The sequence below is a fragment of the Diceros bicornis genome, chromosome 39 (assembly GCF_020826845.1).
Source record: "Diceros bicornis minor isolate mBicDic1 chromosome 39, mDicBic1.mat.cur, whole genome shotgun sequence".
Classification (NCBI taxonomy): Eukaryota; Metazoa; Chordata; class Mammalia; order Perissodactyla; family Rhinocerotidae; genus Diceros; species Diceros bicornis.
The window spans coordinates 14,324,717-14,342,390 of NC_080778.1; the positions used below are offsets into that span (position 1 = coordinate 14,324,717).

The 17,674-nt window shown below is 42.7% G+C and overlaps 1 protein-coding gene across 2 annotated transcripts in view; it reads right to left on the reverse strand.

Annotated features, from left to right (window-relative positions):
- The window catches only part of SCAF8 (SR-related CTD associated factor 8), a 180,500-nt gene that overhangs the window by 25,057 nt on the left and 137,769 nt on the right, over positions 1-17,674 (reverse strand). Inside the window, exon 22 of one of the 2 annotated variants that reach the window (XM_058534102.1) lies at positions 9,785-10,907. The exons of the other annotated variant lie outside the window; for it this stretch is intronic. The gene's annotated coding sequence lies outside the window, so the exon portion shown is untranslated. Of the gene's footprint in view, positions 1-9,784; positions 10,908-17,674 lie in introns of those variants that run through there. 2 annotated transcript variants of the gene reach the window in all.

A 17,674-nucleotide genomic window follows, 5' to 3' on the forward strand; every position in this document is an offset into this window, starting at 1 on the left:
ACTGAAGGAGGCTAGTATGGAGGCAGGAGGCCTGTTAGGAAGGGATGGTGACAACTCAGGTAAGAGATGATGGTCATTTGGATTAGGAAACGATGGAGGTAAGAGGAAAAGACAGATTTAAGGATCTTCTGGCCTTTCATACGTAAAATTCTTGGGCACCGAGCTTGGACCCTTATATGAAATTCCGTTCCACAGTCAACAGTGCCCTGTGTTGTTCAAGGGATATTCTAGAATATTTCATATTCTACCCAGGGCTGGCATGAAGGCACTGGCAGACCCTAAGAAAAATACAGAAGAATACATTAGGACATAATTCAGGCTTGGGATTATGATGCGTGATGGTTTAAATGGTGCCCCCAAATGATACATCCATATCCTAACCTCGGAATCCTGTGAATGTGACGTTATTTGGGAAAAGGGTCTTTGCAGATATACTTAAGGATTTCGAGATGAGATCACTCTGGATCATCTGGATGGGCCCTAAATCTGATGACAAGAGTCCTCATAAGAGACAGAAGGGAAGAAGACACAGAGAGGAGAGGAGGCGTCTGCGTGAAGACAGAGGCAGCCCTGGGTACTAACACACGGTGCAGACAGAGCAAGTATGAAGGGGGGTGCTCCAAGAGGGGCCCAACTCCGCCTGCTCCTCATCTTCACTTATTCCTCACATACCAGAGGCCCCCCGACACGAGGCTGGGCACCAGGAACCTGACTCTTGGTGTTCCCCTGTGCCAGGCTTGAGACAAGCCTCTTCCAACCCCACCCACAAACGTGGAGCGGTCACTCTGTGGCCCTTTGCAGCCAAGGTCACGTTAGCTAGCGGGCAGGGGAGGGAGTGAGAAGACTTAGAATGAGGAGGTGAACAGCGTCTGTCTGGGGAAGAATTTGGGAGAACAGCAGGTAGGGAAGGGAGAGAGGGATTGGAGAGGTTGAGAACGTTCACAAAGCCCTGGATAAGCTTGAAGGAGATGCTCTCCAAGTTCTGAAAAGGAAAGTCCTTAACCTCTCCATTGCCCCAGCACCTTCTCCTCCAACCCACCATCCCTCCAAAACCTGGGCATAAGTGAGCAGGATCCTGGCTCCGCAGTATCATTCCCGTTCTTCCTGGCTGGAGTGGAATGGCTAAACTCCTGGATCTGTCCCTGGGCTGCTGAGCACAGCTGTGCAGGTTGCACACTACACAAGAGCACCTGCTAAGGGGGTGAACAGGGGCTTAAACCCAGCTGTGCTCCTCTTGCCATGCCATACACCTCTGGGGCAAAGAGGCTGCCTTCTGTAATTTGCACAAAGGCATAGGCTGTGCTAGCAGCAGCCCTTCCCTTTGCGGGGTCCGCCTAGCCTTGGTCCCCAGCACCACACCCCCAGTGGGCTCCTACTCATCTCCAGCAAGAGTAGCACTAAACTCTCTGCCTCCATCAGGAAACTCTCCTCTGGACAAGTCTCTATCTCCTTTCTCCTTCCTTCCGTGTCCCGACATGGGACATGGGTCTTCCTTTCTTGTCAAAGTCAGCCTCTTGTGCCCAACACTGCTACAGCAGCTATGAAACTATCCAACGGAGGAAACCCTCCTGTAGAATACTATCTCCTGGAGTGCAAAATTCCTCAAACATTTGTCACAAGAGAACCATGGTATTAGGTGAGGTCAACAGGCTTGTGAAAAAATAAATGCACATCAAAGACTTTTTCTAGGCCTTGCCACATGGAAGGCTCAGCCAGGGCAGTTTACCTAGGAGGTTTATTAATAGCTGTTTTAGAAAAATATGGACGAGTCACCTTTTACTCTGTAAACTTCTGTGCTTGTTAAAATCATTTACAACAAGAATGTATTCTTTTCTTACTTGGGTAATTAAAAAACAAACAAATCATGAAAGGTAACGGTTGAGGTCATTCATATGACACAGCAGCTGATGTGACAGGTAAACAAAAGGCGATCATTCAAGATTTTTCATGTCATCACAGACTTTCAACTTGAATGATCAGGCCTGATTCCTTCCCGGTGCAGTTAAAAATGTTAATTTTTTATAATATAAAGTGACAACACGATTTCACAATGCAAAATATATAGAACAGGTGGGATCAGCTAAATTCAGAATCTGCTTTCAATCATTTTCTCATTTTGTCCTCAAACAATCCCACTAGGTAGGCACAATTGTCCCCACTTTACAGATGGGAAACTGAGGCTTAGAGGAAGATAAGGTTGAATGCTGGCATGTGGTAGAGCTGAGATTTTAAATCCAGGCAAAGTTGATTCCAGAGTCTGAGCTGCTAACCACCAGGCGGTACTCTCTCTCAGGGAGAGCAAGGGTCCCTACAAGGTGCCCTCAGTAGATCCCACCAACTCTTTCCACCTATAGCTCAGACCCCAACAGGCGAGCCCTGTGTGGTAACATTTGCTCTCTGATTGTTAAGGTGGTCCTGTTGGTGTCAGGGTTTAATAGAGTCCCGAACATAGTTGTCAAACCCCTTCATCCTGCCAAAGCTCTGTTTTGCTAAACATGGTGCAAACAGAAAACTAAATTATGTTAAATAAAGAAAAAGGAAACACAAATCATCCTTTTTCTTTTAGGCCTTTGCCTGTGGCCATAGACTGGATGTTTGCATCCCCCCAAAATTCAAAAATTGAAAACCTAACCCCCAGTGTGATGGTATTTGGAGGCCTTTGGGGGATGATCAGGTTGTGAGAGCAGAGCCCTTATGAATGGGATTAGTGCCCTTATAAGAGACCCCAGAGAGCTGCTTCTCCCTTTCCCTACGTGAGGACACAGCGAGAAGATGCTCCTCACCAGACACCAAATCTGCTGGTGCCTTGATCTTGGACTTCCCAGCGTCCAGCACTGTGAGAAATACATTTCTGTTGTTTCTAAGCCCCCAGTCTATGGTATTCTGTTATAGCAGCTGCAACAAACTAAGATCTATTTTTCACTATTTGTAGCCTGAATTCCTTTAGGTCTACCCAGATTCTTGTTAGGACTCTGAGCCAGACTAATTCTTTCTTTTTTTTTTTTTTTTTTTTTTTGTGAGGAAGATTGACCCTGAACTAACATCTGTGCCCATCTTCCTCTATTTTGTATGTGGGACGCCACCACAGCATGGCCTGATGAGCGGTGCACAGGTCCCTGTGGGGGATCTGAACCCGTGAACCCCGGGCCACCGAAGCAGAGCACACGAACTTAACCACTACCCCACCGGGCCAGCCTCCAGACTGATTCTTCATTGCAGGTTAAGATGATGAGAATTTTCAGCAGCTAGAACTGTTCTACTTTCTTCCTAGTGCCTTCAGGAGACATAATGTCGTTAGGTAAAGGAGAACGGAAACCTCATTCTGCAGCAATGTCAGCACTGTGTGACTTGGGCTGTGATATAGGGTGAATTAGTTGAACCTGGGGTTTAAACAGCTCCTACCCACCGCTGATGCTTAAGACTTGCCAGGAAACTGCAGGAGTGGAGGCTGGGGAAGTGTGGCCACCTGAGTTCCGGTCCCATTGTGCTCCTAACTGCCTATGTGGCTTTGAACAGATTCCTTTGTCTCAGTGCCCTTATTAGTAAAATTTGCTCTTAAGTAGAGGGTTACCAAGCTCTTTGCGAATCTGATGAAAAGCCACGGCCCTCGTCAAAGAAACATTTCAACACGCCTACGATGTTGCATGTAATTTCAGAGTGTTCACAGTTAAGAACCCCTGGAGTTCAAGCGATTGTTCAGGTTCCTTTCAGCCCTGACATTCTATCTTTCTATGATTCTATCACGAGGGAACGCACACCACTAACCTCCCCGCTGCCCCCCTCCACAAAAGACCACTTCCCCAGGGCTACACTAGGCAAAATGAGATAGAATTTCTATCCTCCCCCCGAAGTCTGCACGCAGGAATCACGATTGTTCATCCCAAGATTTGTGGTTCTTTCTTTTTTATGAAGGTAATTTTTGTTTATTTGAGATGGATGCACAACAATAAATAAAGATTGGAGGAGAGCGAGAGAGACTTATTAGATTAAAAAATAGTCAGAATACAATCAGGTGTCAGATTCTAACGTAGGAGGATCTAGAAGGAGATAGGTGAGGTGTGGGGAGCCGATGACAGCCCCTTCTCCTTCCTCCCCTTCACATCTGTCCTTAGGGACATGCCTGGGACAGCGGCGAGGTTCCATCAGCAAATGCACCCACCAAATTCACGGAGTCAAGCTGGCATTTTCAAAAGCATCCACTTCCCCGTTTTCCTGGGAGTGATCTGCCAAGCAGAACCTATTCACAAAGCCCTGGGCAGACTCAGCCCATCCTGGGAAAAGAGATGAACACAATGGCCTTATCTCAGAGTATAAGGTTGTATCATTCTTTCCAAGAAGCCAGCAATAGATGAACAATTCAATTGTCAGGGGAAAAAAAGCGTCCCCTGTGGAGCCTCGTTGTCACCCTGCTTGTTTTCACTCTCATTCAGCTGACATCACTTAATCATCCGCAGGGTGTTTCCTTGTCTTTGGTAGGGATGAAACGGTCTTTTACCCTAGAGATAAATAATGGTGGCCACCATTTCCCGTGCCAAACGCATTACATGCGCTGTCACTAATCATGGAACATAAAGGGTATTTTTACTACACAGATGAGAAAAATGCCAGCATGATTATCTCCACACTACAGACGAGGAAACCAGGGCTGGGCGAGGTTAAATAACTTGCCCCGAATCACACAGCTAACGGGAGGCAGAGCTAGGCTTCAGGCCCAGGCTTACCAAACCTTTCTTCTCTTCCTGCTAGCCCAGAGTTCCCCAAACTTGTCTGCATATTCGGATTCACTGGGGATCTTTTAAAACTCCCAGTGCCCAGGGCGTACCCTAGAAATCACAAGCTGGGGAAGGGATACAGGTGTCCACAGTTTTTGAAGCTTCCCAGGTGATTCTAATACGCAGACAAGTTTGGGAACCACTGTGTTAGCGCCTGGAAGCACCTTTAGCTGCAAGCATTTACTGAATAACTGAAGCGCAAATCATGAGTAAGGAATAAAAATAGCAAACTGAAGACTGAGCTCAGAGTAGCTGAAGAGACACACCTGCATAAGGGAACCTGTTTTCTCTAGGGGCAATGGGAGAAATCTGGTAAGAAAAGAAACGTCCCTGATGCAAGCAGAGACAACTCAAATGGGATGCTGGTTTTTAGTGACTCAGTGTGTAAGGGATGAACTAAAATACACTCAGCACAGCTCTTCTATTAAGTGGGGATGCTTTTTGCTCTGCTATTGGGAGGAGGGTGACTGTTTAGTTCATGTCTACTTATGTTCATGTCTTCTTCATGATAACACCAGGCTCTGGCTGGTGCTGCCCACTGCCTCCAGACTGGCATGGTGAGCCCTCTGATGGCCTTTTGCAACAGCAAAGACTGGTAAGATTACATCTAGTAGAGCATGTGTGTTAGTGTACTTAAGAAATATTTTCAAATTCCTTAAAAACTGGAGGTTCGTTGGAAAACCTCATTCCCCTACTATGCTAGGAAATGAGAGTTTATTGTGAGGTTATCTTGTGGAACCTCAGTTTGAAAATTGTGATGGTCCATTTAAGCATATTGAGGCATTACTGCGTTTAGTTGGACCATAAGTAGAATTTTAGCTGAATGGAACATTACTGTTACATCTCGGCTAAAGTCCAAGAAGGCATAATTAGCAAATGATGGTCATCCTTATATTTATTCAAGTTAGTAATTTGCTGTATATTAAGTAACATGTATTGCCTGCGTGAGTCTATGATGTTCATCACTGAATGGAAATGCTTGAATTTCCAAAGCAAACCTACGTATCACAAGCTTTATACTCCAGTTAGTAAATTCCTATACTTAGATCTGAGCATTCTTTCTGCCTCAGATAAAGATAGGAGCTAATGATGAATGAAATTCACAGTTCACTGGTTCTCTATAAGTTTTATTTCCCTCTTTTGTATTTAATAGTAACATCTTTCTAAGCACAATATAACCAAACCAAAAACATTGAGTCAACCTACTTCTATGCATCAGTTCCCTGGGACAGGCATCTAGGGAAACCATGCTTGTTGCTAAGATGGCCCCAGAAAACCAAATTAACTTCAGAAAAAATGTGGGCTAAGAATAACTTTCTATGTCTTCCATCCCGCTCTCTCATTCTAGTCTATCCTTGTTCCATCAAATACGTATATTTTTTGAAACAGAAGAGATCCCTCAAGAAACTCTGAATTCTAGTGGTTTGATAGTAGAAATAGCTTCTCGTGTTGTTTTTAGTTTTCCAAAGGTTGTAAAGCCAAAGTCATTGTGCTTGAGAGAAGTCTGAGTTTTTCCCTCCATCCACTTACAGTTGAAAGCTGTCACTTCTCATGTTGCATTTATTGGCAGCATTCATGGATGGTGGTACTTGTTTTCTTGCTAAAGTTTAGGGATTTAGAAAAAGAGGAGTTCTGTTTAGGATCTGTTGCAAGGAAATGTCCAACTGGAGAACATAGCTGATAAATCGGGCTTCGGGGAACTTTGCTGCAAGGCCAATGAAATCAGATAAGTCCTTAGAAATATAATACTTTTGAATAGGAATGGTTCACTATTATAAGTAAACATAATGCCAAGATTCTCAACACCAAGTAAACAATAAACTTGTTACTGGCTGGAAAACAGCAAAAAGATCAACTGTAAGAACTGTTTTCTTTGCTCTATAGTGGAAATTTGAGCTAATAAAAAACTAGCCATTTTGAGGGAAACTATTGGTTTATATCTGCCTCTGTGAGCCTCTTTTGTGTTCATCTTCTGTTTAATACACATTACACACCTAGATGCCTTTCTAACACGCAGATCCTAATGAGGCGCACAGGCATAATTGTAACTCATTGCTCCACCTCCGATCTTAACATAGTACCAGGCATTTAGTAAGCGCCAAATAAATATGTGTCGGATGAATAAAGGAATATTGGTATTTGGAGACATATGTGCAACATTCTAATAAACAGTCAGACTTGCGGGCTGGAGTCAGATAGTGTGAGGGAGATGGGGATTCGGTTGTGGTGAGGCCTACGGCACCTCGGCGAAGCCTGGACCTCCAGGGTTGGTGGTCATTTTTGCGGGGGGCAGCTCCCCAGCTCTAGTTGTAGAACCGGGCTGGCCTCTCCTCCCCCGTGGTCTCCTGGCAGTCCCCAGCCAGGCCTCATCTTTGGAAGTTTTGCCTCTCTGTGACCTAAGTGGATTCTGATCTCTCTGCTATGGCCTCCAGTCCCATGAAGTGTGTGTGTGTGTGTGTGTGTGTGTGTGTGTGTGCACGTGCTTATGTCTACACAGGCAAAATAAAACTCTTGATAACCGGGATATTTCTGGCAAAAATTACTTCTTTTTCCTCATTAGCTTTTGCTTTTTCCTGTCGGTAATGAAAGAATAGGCACCATTCAATGAGGCGGGAGGTGCCACTGAACGTCTGTTTGCTGTGGCTCTTAAGCTTGCTTGACGTCACAGGGGGAACTTTTAAATATCAATGCAACTCTTCATGAAGGGTCTTTGAAGATGATGTAAGATAAAAATTTGGCTCGGTCTTCATAAAGTTTTTTATAAATCTTTTGAATAGCAAATGCAAAATTATAAAAGGTGTATTCAGGTTCTTTTCCAACTGGCTGATGGTGTCAGCCATCTGAAAGCCACATCGATTTCTAGGACTATGGACCCTTTGGTGGATTTTAAAATTTGTATTAATAGGATAAATGATATCTCTTTAGAAAATATATTTGAGTATGTTACTTGAGCTTGTATATAAAAAAGTATAGATACTAAAAGGTATATATGTTTTTCTAGTTTACAATACTCTTTCCTAAACCGTCTATAATAGCCATTTGATCTGCTTTTATATTTTTGGATTACAATATCATTTATTTTCGCAATAACACAAGAATGTGTGAAAATGAGCTTCATTTTACTTCCTTATAGCCCATGGGTAGAGTCTTTTTCTATGATATTTCAAAAAACGTTTTTGCAAGAGATGTGTACCACAGAAGATATGAGAAGTAAACGTAACATTTCTCACAGATACTAAAAGGTGTATTATCTATAAAACAATAAATACGACCCAGTCTAAACACCCAGCCAGGCTCCTCTCCTGCTAATCTTTAAGCAGTTCTCTGAGGGGACTATAAAAATGATGTGATTTGATGCTAGCCACAATAGTGTGGAATAGTCCCCAACTTTACCAAGTGGATGCAGAAATAGTAGATGTGGAGAAATTACTAATAGTGAATGGAAAGAGGCTTTCTTCTAAAGCATCAAACTTGACCACTTTCTTCAATGCTTGTATTCTTAAATAGTTTAAAACACAGATTGCTTTGTATAAAAGTAATCATCTATGTGCAGTTCCCATGCACGGACCATTCTGAAACAGATGTTTGCTGAGATTTTTTTCTCTCTGAAGAATTTATTAACCACAAAGGAAATGCTTAAGACCATCCATTTCATTTGAATGACATCTTGGTATTACAATTCAAGTATTAGAATTCTCAGCATTTACTTATAAAACCAAACAACCCACATCAAGGATTCTTTCTAATTGTGTAAATACCAAATAGCTTCAGTTAGTCAAAGTCACCTAATATTATTTTTAAAACCAGCTCAAAATGTTTGAAGTCCCTAGAGAACGGTGACTTTTGAAAGCTTCCCTTTACTGAAGACGGAAGGTAGGGGTGGAGTGTGGACTGCTAAATATTCATGATGATTCACAAAGAGAGCCTGTCCAGATGCTCAGGCAGAGGGTGGTGGGGGCTTCGGAAAAGGGAATTCATCCAGGGAACAAAAGCATCAACTTCTGCCCTTATTCTGGTGCCTTGGGATTTAAAAAAGATTCTTCTTCTAACAGATGGCCCCTGGTTGTCCACCTGATCGTTAGAAACGCACCTCCAGCCAAGTGCCAAGACGGCACACGCGCTCAGTTCTGAGGGCATGATCCTATTTTTAACTCTCTTCGCTATTCTGCTTTCTCCTTCCACTCCATCCACTGAAAAGCACCCCAGACGCTCCTGTTCATTTATGTATTTTCCTAATTTAAGAGTTCCAAAATCATTTGCTCATATATGCACTAGAGTGTCCATATTAATCCCCAAACTCACGCTGTTCCTTTTGGGGTGGTGGGGAGTCAGGTGGGGTGGGAGGTGGGAACTAGATGACTGGTCTATTACCAACTGCAGATTTAGATACAAAAGAATAGAAGGAAAGGGGTCTTTTCTTACTTCTGTACCAAATTTAGTAAAAGTGCCCTGCAAGGTCTAAGTTTTCTATAGGCTCATGTGTTGGGATTTCTTTGGAGTTTTTTTATTTTTTTATTTTTTACCATAATATTGTGGAATACATAAAAATATACTCCAACACTCCGGGCAGAGAGTCAGTATAACAAAAAAGAAGTGATTGAAAAGCCTATAGCTGAGGCTATATTACCCATAGCCTTTCCAATTTTCTCCTTATTTAATAGAAAATATATTCTAATCAAAATATAATTACATTATAATCAATTTAATAGAAAATACAGTATAATCAGAAACTCAAGAAAGATAAGGTGCAATCCTTAGGAATTATCTTTAATCCCTGTTGTAGAATGCACAATCAAAGAGACTTTGGCATTCAAAAAGATCTCAGCCTTTCAACAAATAACAAAGAGTGGTTGTTCTGTATAAAAAATAACAGTGATTGAACGTAAGAGACTGTGAAAGGCCTGAACCATGTGTGCATCACTGTGCCTAGATACATGGCTATACAAACTGCAAAGATGAACCACGAAAGATGTGCTAAGCTACACAGCAAAACAAATGACTAACAAGCAAAATTAGTTTCAATTTTTATTATGAATGTCCAAAGTGACAGCATACTGTGAAAGTGTTAGGTTCTCATTGATTAAATTTCAAGAGACCACAGACTACAGCATTCCAAGCACTTTAATTTGTGACAGAGCCAAAACAAATAAAAGAACAATAAAAAATATTCTTTTATGTGTAAAGAGTGCTCATATTTGAGTTTTTGTATTTTTTCCCCCCTGTAGGTATTGTGAACACTGATTATTTCCAAAACACAAATCCTGGTCTGGATATTTGCAACAAACTTTTATAATCTCTGCCTGAATAAGAAGCTAATAATAAGAAATGTACTTATAAAGTATGTTTACGATACAATGTAATATGCCCATTCCTTGTCAATTCCTTCCTCTCCCACTAGGCTTCTCATCTACCACCTGGGTACCTGCTGTTGGTAATAACAGGACACGAAGGCTGGAATGAAATACCCAGAAGACTATATTGAATCCTGGATTTTCTCAAAGCTGCATTTTTTTTTTAAATGAAAGCTTAAGACTTTCAATGTTTGAGAGTGTCCAAGGAGATGACTGATAATATTGGATTAAAGCCACCAGTCAAGAACTACACAGTCTATGCACGTTGTGTTCAAGAAAAAAGCCTTGGTTCACTAAAGCGATGGTTCTAGTAATCTGTAGTTCCAAACAATATGACTTTTTCCCCCTGAAGGGTTTCCTTGCAATCTGTCCTTTCCATCACTGGTACCGGATGATGCTACAGATGGAGCTTGTTGCCATTTATATTCCAATCAATTCTGGTCCTGTGGAAGTGCATATCTATTACAGCTGCAATACTGTTCATCTGAGTGGATCCTCAAAAAGAACAATTATGAACTAGAAACTCATAGAGTTTGTGTTTCAAATTTATAAAATTAAACCTGCTCCAACAGGTAATACAGGGAGGCATGCTTGCAACCTCTGGATTCAATCAGAAACAATGCCTGAGAGCACAGAGCCTTCTCAATAGGTAACGGCGGGTTCCTTTTAATGCTTCCTTAAACAAGATCCGATGTGATGCACATTAGAACTTTGAAGCAGGTCTCATTTATTTCTACAAGGCCTGGGACACAGGAAGCTGCCAGAACTTCATTCATCATCTTGCCTGTTGACAAAAGGAACAATAACTGGTCATCACTGGTCAATGGAATAACTTTTCCTAGTTTTTTCCCAAGATAATTCCTAAAGAAGGGATGGTGTCAATACAACAGCAAATGTTTCAATGTTTGATGAATTTCTATGCTCTAAAATGCCATGTCTTCTTCCTGTAGAGCAGGAAGAACCAGAGTATGCAGTGTTCATCTCCCTCCTCATGCTGGAATGGTTCAGGAGAGACCCTGTCCTGGAAGTCCGCATGCCCAGGCTCCAGACGCAATTCTGCCAGTAATAAGGTCACCTAACCTTGCCGGGCCTTGGTTCCTTCACATATAGACCAAGAGGACCTCAGTGGATGAGGTCTAAAAAGAAGGCCAATCCAACCACATTAATGGGTTCATATGGTCCTGCCTTCATAGCTCCTAAGAGCACAACCAGGTACAACCATTTCAGTCTGTGGCAGTGGTTAGGCTTCCAAAATACCTACACCTGGGATGCCTATGGTCTAGTTCAGCTTGGAGTTGAGAATCAGCTGAACTTCCAGAGAAATCTCAAAATATCTATTGGCATCTAAAGTCAATTAAAACCTTCTTAAATGATAATATGATTAAGCTATATGGGTGTAAAATTCTGAAAATACACATTTCCACATGTTTCAGATCTTCTGCTCTCTTAAGATCTAAGAAGTATCATTTTTTGGGTAACTGCTGGTTTTCTTAAATTAAGAAATAATTATATAAAAGCTGAAAAATACACTAATAAGTATACTACATAGCCCTAAAATCCAACTAGATAGATTAGTTTAAGTAATTATGTCAATACTTCTGCCAAGACACACATCTGGTAAGCCGAGGTGGGAGCTAGGCACAGGAAGTTTGACTCTAAAACTGATGCTTTCAACGTCTATGCTAAACTACCTCACCCTACCTGGTTAAAATGATAATGAGCTGAAGCTGGAAAGTTTAATGTGACTTCCCCAGCTACCAGAGCTATGGACAACCAAGAATTAGGCTAAATATTTGGAAATTTCGGGCAATTCGTCCCATTAGTAACAAGCTTGAAAAATTGTACTTAGCGATTTTGATTTGATCTTAATGCCTCTGTCGCTGGTAAAACTTAGATGATGCCAAAACAACCATTTATTATTTATATTATGTTATGTTATATCATATCACACTACTAGGTATTTTTGAACACATCCTGGCTGCCATGAATGACAAGAAAAACGGCTAAATAATTTTTTTCATCTTTCTGCTGTGGTTTTGGCATAAGGGGAGACACAACTGGTGAAATGTGTGAACGATCCACACAAAACAAAACTGGCACCAGATATCAATCTCTACTATCAAAGTAATAGTTGATATCTATTACTTTGGATTATTCTAAATATTTCACTAACGAGTTGACCCAATGAGTTTATCCTTCCAACGTTGACTTAGAAGCTACTCAAGAAAGAAGACGACAAGGAAAACAAGCTCAGTCACTTGACTCCCAGTGTCTACAAGACAGACGTTACAGAGCCATCTTCTGAAATCTGGATAAGCTCTGCCAGGTTGTTAACAGGACAGGGTTGTTTTCCAGGGCAAATCAGCGTTTGTGTGGTAAGAGGCACAGAGATCACAACGGGGAATAAAAGGAAAAAGACATAAATTTACTCAAATTGTGGGTGGGGACACAAAAGAATGATCTATTAACACACGCACATATACCAACACAGACAATTTCTGTGTTTCTTTGTTGCCAAGTAAGAGAAATAAATATTTCTGTCTTGACAAATGAACTTGAAATAAGCAAACAGTAAGCAAGATTTACTATGGAATTCTGGCAAGTATTTTTACGATTGTGGTTTTCTGGGATGTGTTAGTATATATCCAAAGTGCCTGATGGAATCGCTACAAGAGCATGTAAAATGATCCATCACTGAGGAGGGTGGATATTAAAACATAAACATCAAGTAACAATACAGAGAGAGGGCGACAATGCTCACACATTGTATATTTGGAGAGCGCTTTAGTTTTCAAAGCCCCTTCATGTTTATGAACTCCCTGGTCCTTATAACAGGGACCCAGCCAACACAAGAGGAGGCCACAATTTCAGGTCTTAGGCAACTTCCTCGGCGTTACAGGGGTATGCGAGTCACCGAGTCACCAAGTGGGAGTGAGAACTAGGTCTTCCGATTCCCCGAGCTCCTTCTCTGCTACATCCCGTCTCTGACTAGTAACACTGAGTATCGATGAATTAACGACTTATCACTATTATTCATCTCTTCTGCACAGTTTTGTTACTACTATTAGCCCTCATACATTAAGTGCCTTATACGGAATACCCTACAAAATAGATATATCTGTCTCCACAAATAAAATGAAGTTTGGAGAAGTGCCTTGCCCCGCACCAGATGGCAAACAGCAGAGGTGGAACCCAAAGCCATGTGAGCTGTAAATCTGCAGTTCCTGCTCCCTCCATTCTGTGTTCGGTTTTTGTGGATGCTGGACCACTACGCAGAAGTGTCTATAGATGTTATGGAACTCCATCTTTAGGTGTCGAATCCAACATAAGCTACTGCATCTAAAGCCTCGTCACCCAGCTGCTCCAAAGATCCACTGCCAAGAGGACACTCCAGACAGGTGGCTTATTCCAAACTCCTTAAATAGCTAGGTCACTCTTTGTTAGCAGTTGACAGTGTGCCTCACGATCCCCCATAATATCGGCTATAATTTCATAGTAAATGAAGAGTCAGAGGCCCAAAGCTCCACTTTTCAATGAGAATATGGTACAAGGGATAAATTTTTTTTTTTTTTTTTAATAAACTGAGAAGTAGCAGTGCCTGCAATAGAAATAATCCTTGGAGGGAATTGTAAAAGTTCTAGAACCAGTTTCTGCAGCTCAAGTTGCCATAAATGATGTATTTGCTGCAAATGGCACAGTTATTCTTCTATAAAATGGGCACAACTAAGGCATACTGACACAGAGGTGCTCTTTATTTAGCTGTGTTTCACTGGGGGTCTACTGATTCCGGGTAACTGACATACATAGCTCACTTAATCTATGCAAACAGCACTGCAAAAGTAGATACATTGGCTAATCCGACATTGCAAATGCGGTTCAAAGAGGTTAAATAACCCAGCCAAGAGGACACAGCCAGAACGTGGCAGAGACCGGATTTCAAGCTGTGTGTGCCTGACCAATCCTATGCCTTTCCTCTCACAGGGTGCTGCCCCTCAGATACCTGAACTACCAGATATGTGAGTGGCCACTCATACCGTGACCTGAAACACTGCTGATGAGGGGCCAGCAGTGACCAGGACTGCAGGGGAGGCCCAACTGCTTCCAAAACAGCCATATCCTTTCTTACTCACAGAAACCTGGCTCTAGAAATAGTGGCCAGGTTTCCACGTCAATTATACAGGGTCACAGAACACAAGGGAGTAAGGACCAGGCAGAGCGCCTCCCAGAGAAACAACTACCGGCCGGCCAACTGCACGGAGAAACAGAAATTAACTTCAGTTACAACGTAAAAGCTTCTGTGGTCTATTTTGCATTTTACCTCCTTAAGTAAATGTGTTCTGACTTCCAGATGAAACTGCCTGGCTGGCAACTGCCTACAGCCTGAAGAATCACTTCTGAATCACAGTTCAGAAAGAGACGGCAAGAATGACATGGATCTACAGAGAAGCTCAGAGCCCTTTGTAATTAATCTCCTTCACTTCTTCCCCCAGTAAAACTCACATCAGAGCTGCCAGAGATCAGCAAAGCTGACTGACTGGAATTCCTCTACAAGAGGAGGCGGCGTGTGATTACGAAGCCAGCGGACAGAAAACCTCCCCAGTGTGTGATTCGTTCCAGTGCAAATGCGACTGGATTAATCACCAGTGGGCTAAATAAGGAGGTGATGGAACAATACCAGGACAACTAGGTCTTTTCAAACAGACTTTCAGATCCAAGCCTCAGCCAGCCCTGCCACACTGAAAGGAAGGCGCCAGAGCTCTTCACGGATGCCAGGCCCCAATCTGCCTCGTCCAGCTGGTCCATTTGGTCAGCCCATATGGGAGCAGGACGGCTGGCACAGATCTAAAAGGATCAGTGTGTGCAGACATGTTCTACCATCATTTGCTAAATGTTTTCTTGTTCTGTAGTTAAAAACCTACTTAAAATGTGTGGAGTGATGTTCCATTAGATCAGAACAGAATGAAGTCAGGTCTTTCCAAGTACCAAGTGTAAGAATAATCAAAAGAAAGGCGATTATTTCCTATTAGGGAAGTTTATTTCTATGATGGGGATACCCTGGGCTCCTCTATTATATTGAGATCACGTTTTGTTTCCTGTGTCATGTCCACACGTGAATTGTGCATACAATCTTTGAGATTCCCCAAAACTGCTGCTTAATTCCAACATAATAGAAAGAGTCATCACATTAGTGCTAAAACAGACCTTAGGAACTGCAGGGCACTAATTTCTCGTTTTAAACGTTAGAAAACTGAAGCTCAGAAGTTTCACACTTGCCCATGGGCACACAAAGATTGGGAATCTAGATGATGCTCTGATTTCCTGTCCTACAATACACTGTATGTCCCACAATGTCCCTTATTCATTTAATTCCAATGTCTAAGATATTATAGCCACTTGGCATGAATGATCAAAATATAACAGACTTTTGACTGATCCAAATATAACACAGACTTCTGGGCCATAATAGACTCAGCTGTTTGCATAAGTGTTGACGGCCAGTCTCACATGAGCTGGTGAGAGGGAGGCGCAGGGTTCCAGAGCACAGGGTCTCAGGGTCTGGCAGAACCCCTCCAGCAAGCTCATTTATGGAGAGGCAGTTCAGCCTCTGGTGAGAAGCATGTACTCTGGAACCAGACACACTGGGCTTGCATCTCTGATTTGGCTCTTTATCAGGTGTGCAATCCATGGGCAAGTTCCTTAGCTACTGAGTTTCCTCAACTGTAAAATGGAGATTAATACCCACTGTCGACGCTAACTGTGGGGATTAAGTGAGGGGCTGTGTGGGAAGTGTCCATCACAGAGGAGGTAGGAAGGGTATAGATTCTTCCTGCTGCCGGTCATGTTCTCAGGTAGCCCTGGTGACAAAGGGGGAGAGCAGAGATGCTCACTGATGCTCAGGTTATAAGAGTGAAGCTGACATTTGCCATCCCCTCTACCTGGAATGCTCTTGAAAGTGCATAGTGAGCCACTGAAAACACTCTCCTTGATGGCTGGCTCCTCTGTAAGGCCTTCTCAAATGGCTGAGGCCCAGTCACCAGCCTCCTGTGGTCCATACCCCTGGGAGAGCCCTGTTCCCATCATCGTCTTCTCCCTCCTCTCCTTGACTGTGAGCGCCTCTGTGACTGACTGAAAAAGTGAACGAAAGAGGCCCACAGCCCCTCACCTTCTGCATGGACAGGCATCAGTGATTCTATTGACCACAAACTCCACACCACTCTGGCCATTACAGAGTCAGGATCCTTCCCTTCTCTATCCCACTCCCAGCCCCAACAACCAAACTAACCTCCTCCTTCCTCCTCCACCTCCCAACATTCTCTCTCTTTGGGCCATTCCTATTCCAAGGATAGAATCGCTACAAGCCACTAGGAATTAGTACATATATATTTTTTAAAAAGTCAAAGCTTATGCCCTCGTTGAGATACAAGAAAAAAAATTCTGTTAACTGCTCACATATGACCTGACAAGTCTGCACTTTGACACCCTGACACCTTGAACTGTGGGGTCGGGGGTGGGAGAGAAGATGAGAAGCGGAAAGAGAAAGAGGAAAAGAACAGGTTATCAAAGGAGTCATTCTATAACCTTGAGACAGACTTCACATTTACGGGATGGGAAGACGAGACTGCAGGCTCCACGAGAGCAAAGCCAAGGCCTGCCTTTGTTGTTGTAAGATCCTGACTCCTCGACACGGGGCTTCTCAATGGACGTTCAACATTGAATGAAGGACTGAATAAAATAAAGTGAAATAACCCTCAAGAGTCATCCTGGAAGTATAAAAGTCTACCTGCTAAACCCCCAATCATTTTATTTTATTTATTTTTTTGCTGAGGAAGATTCACCCTGAGCTAACATCCATTGCCAATCTTCCTCTTTTTTGCTGAGGAAGATTTGGCCTGAGCTAACATCTGTGGCCAATCTTCCTCTATTATATGTGAGCTGCCTCCACAGCATGGCCACTGAGGAGTGGTGTAGGTCCATGCCTGGGAACCGAACCCAGCCTGCCGAAGTGGAGCATGCCGAACTTAACTGCTAGGCCACCGGGGCTGGCCCTAATCATTTTAGACCACCTGTATAAAGCAGCCCTTTGATATTCATTCTGTTGGCAGTGGAAACACCTCGACTGCCTGAAGACCTTTAGGCTGGGGGCTCATGCTGAGTGCTCATGAGTTTTACATGACAGCCTGCGTTAGACAGCTTTCCTTCTAGCTTAAAGGTTAAAGGGGCTGACTTTGGGATTCCGAGAACAGATACTGTAGGATTAATGAGTGGCAGGTCACATGATGCACTGCCCTCATTTTTAAATTTGTCATTTTCAAACTATTGGTAGGAGGATGTATTCTTCTTTTCCCCCAGGCTGGAGCAAAATCTATTAACATTCTTTTAGTAAAACTCAACCCATTAGATAAATTTTCAATAATTTAAACAGTTAATTTTAAAAGATTTTCAATATGTTTTATAGGCATGCCACTTTTACGCATAAAGTATGCTCTAGAAACACAGGACATTAATTAAATCTTATTTCTAGAGCACTGGAAGAAGCTGGTGTTTAAAGAA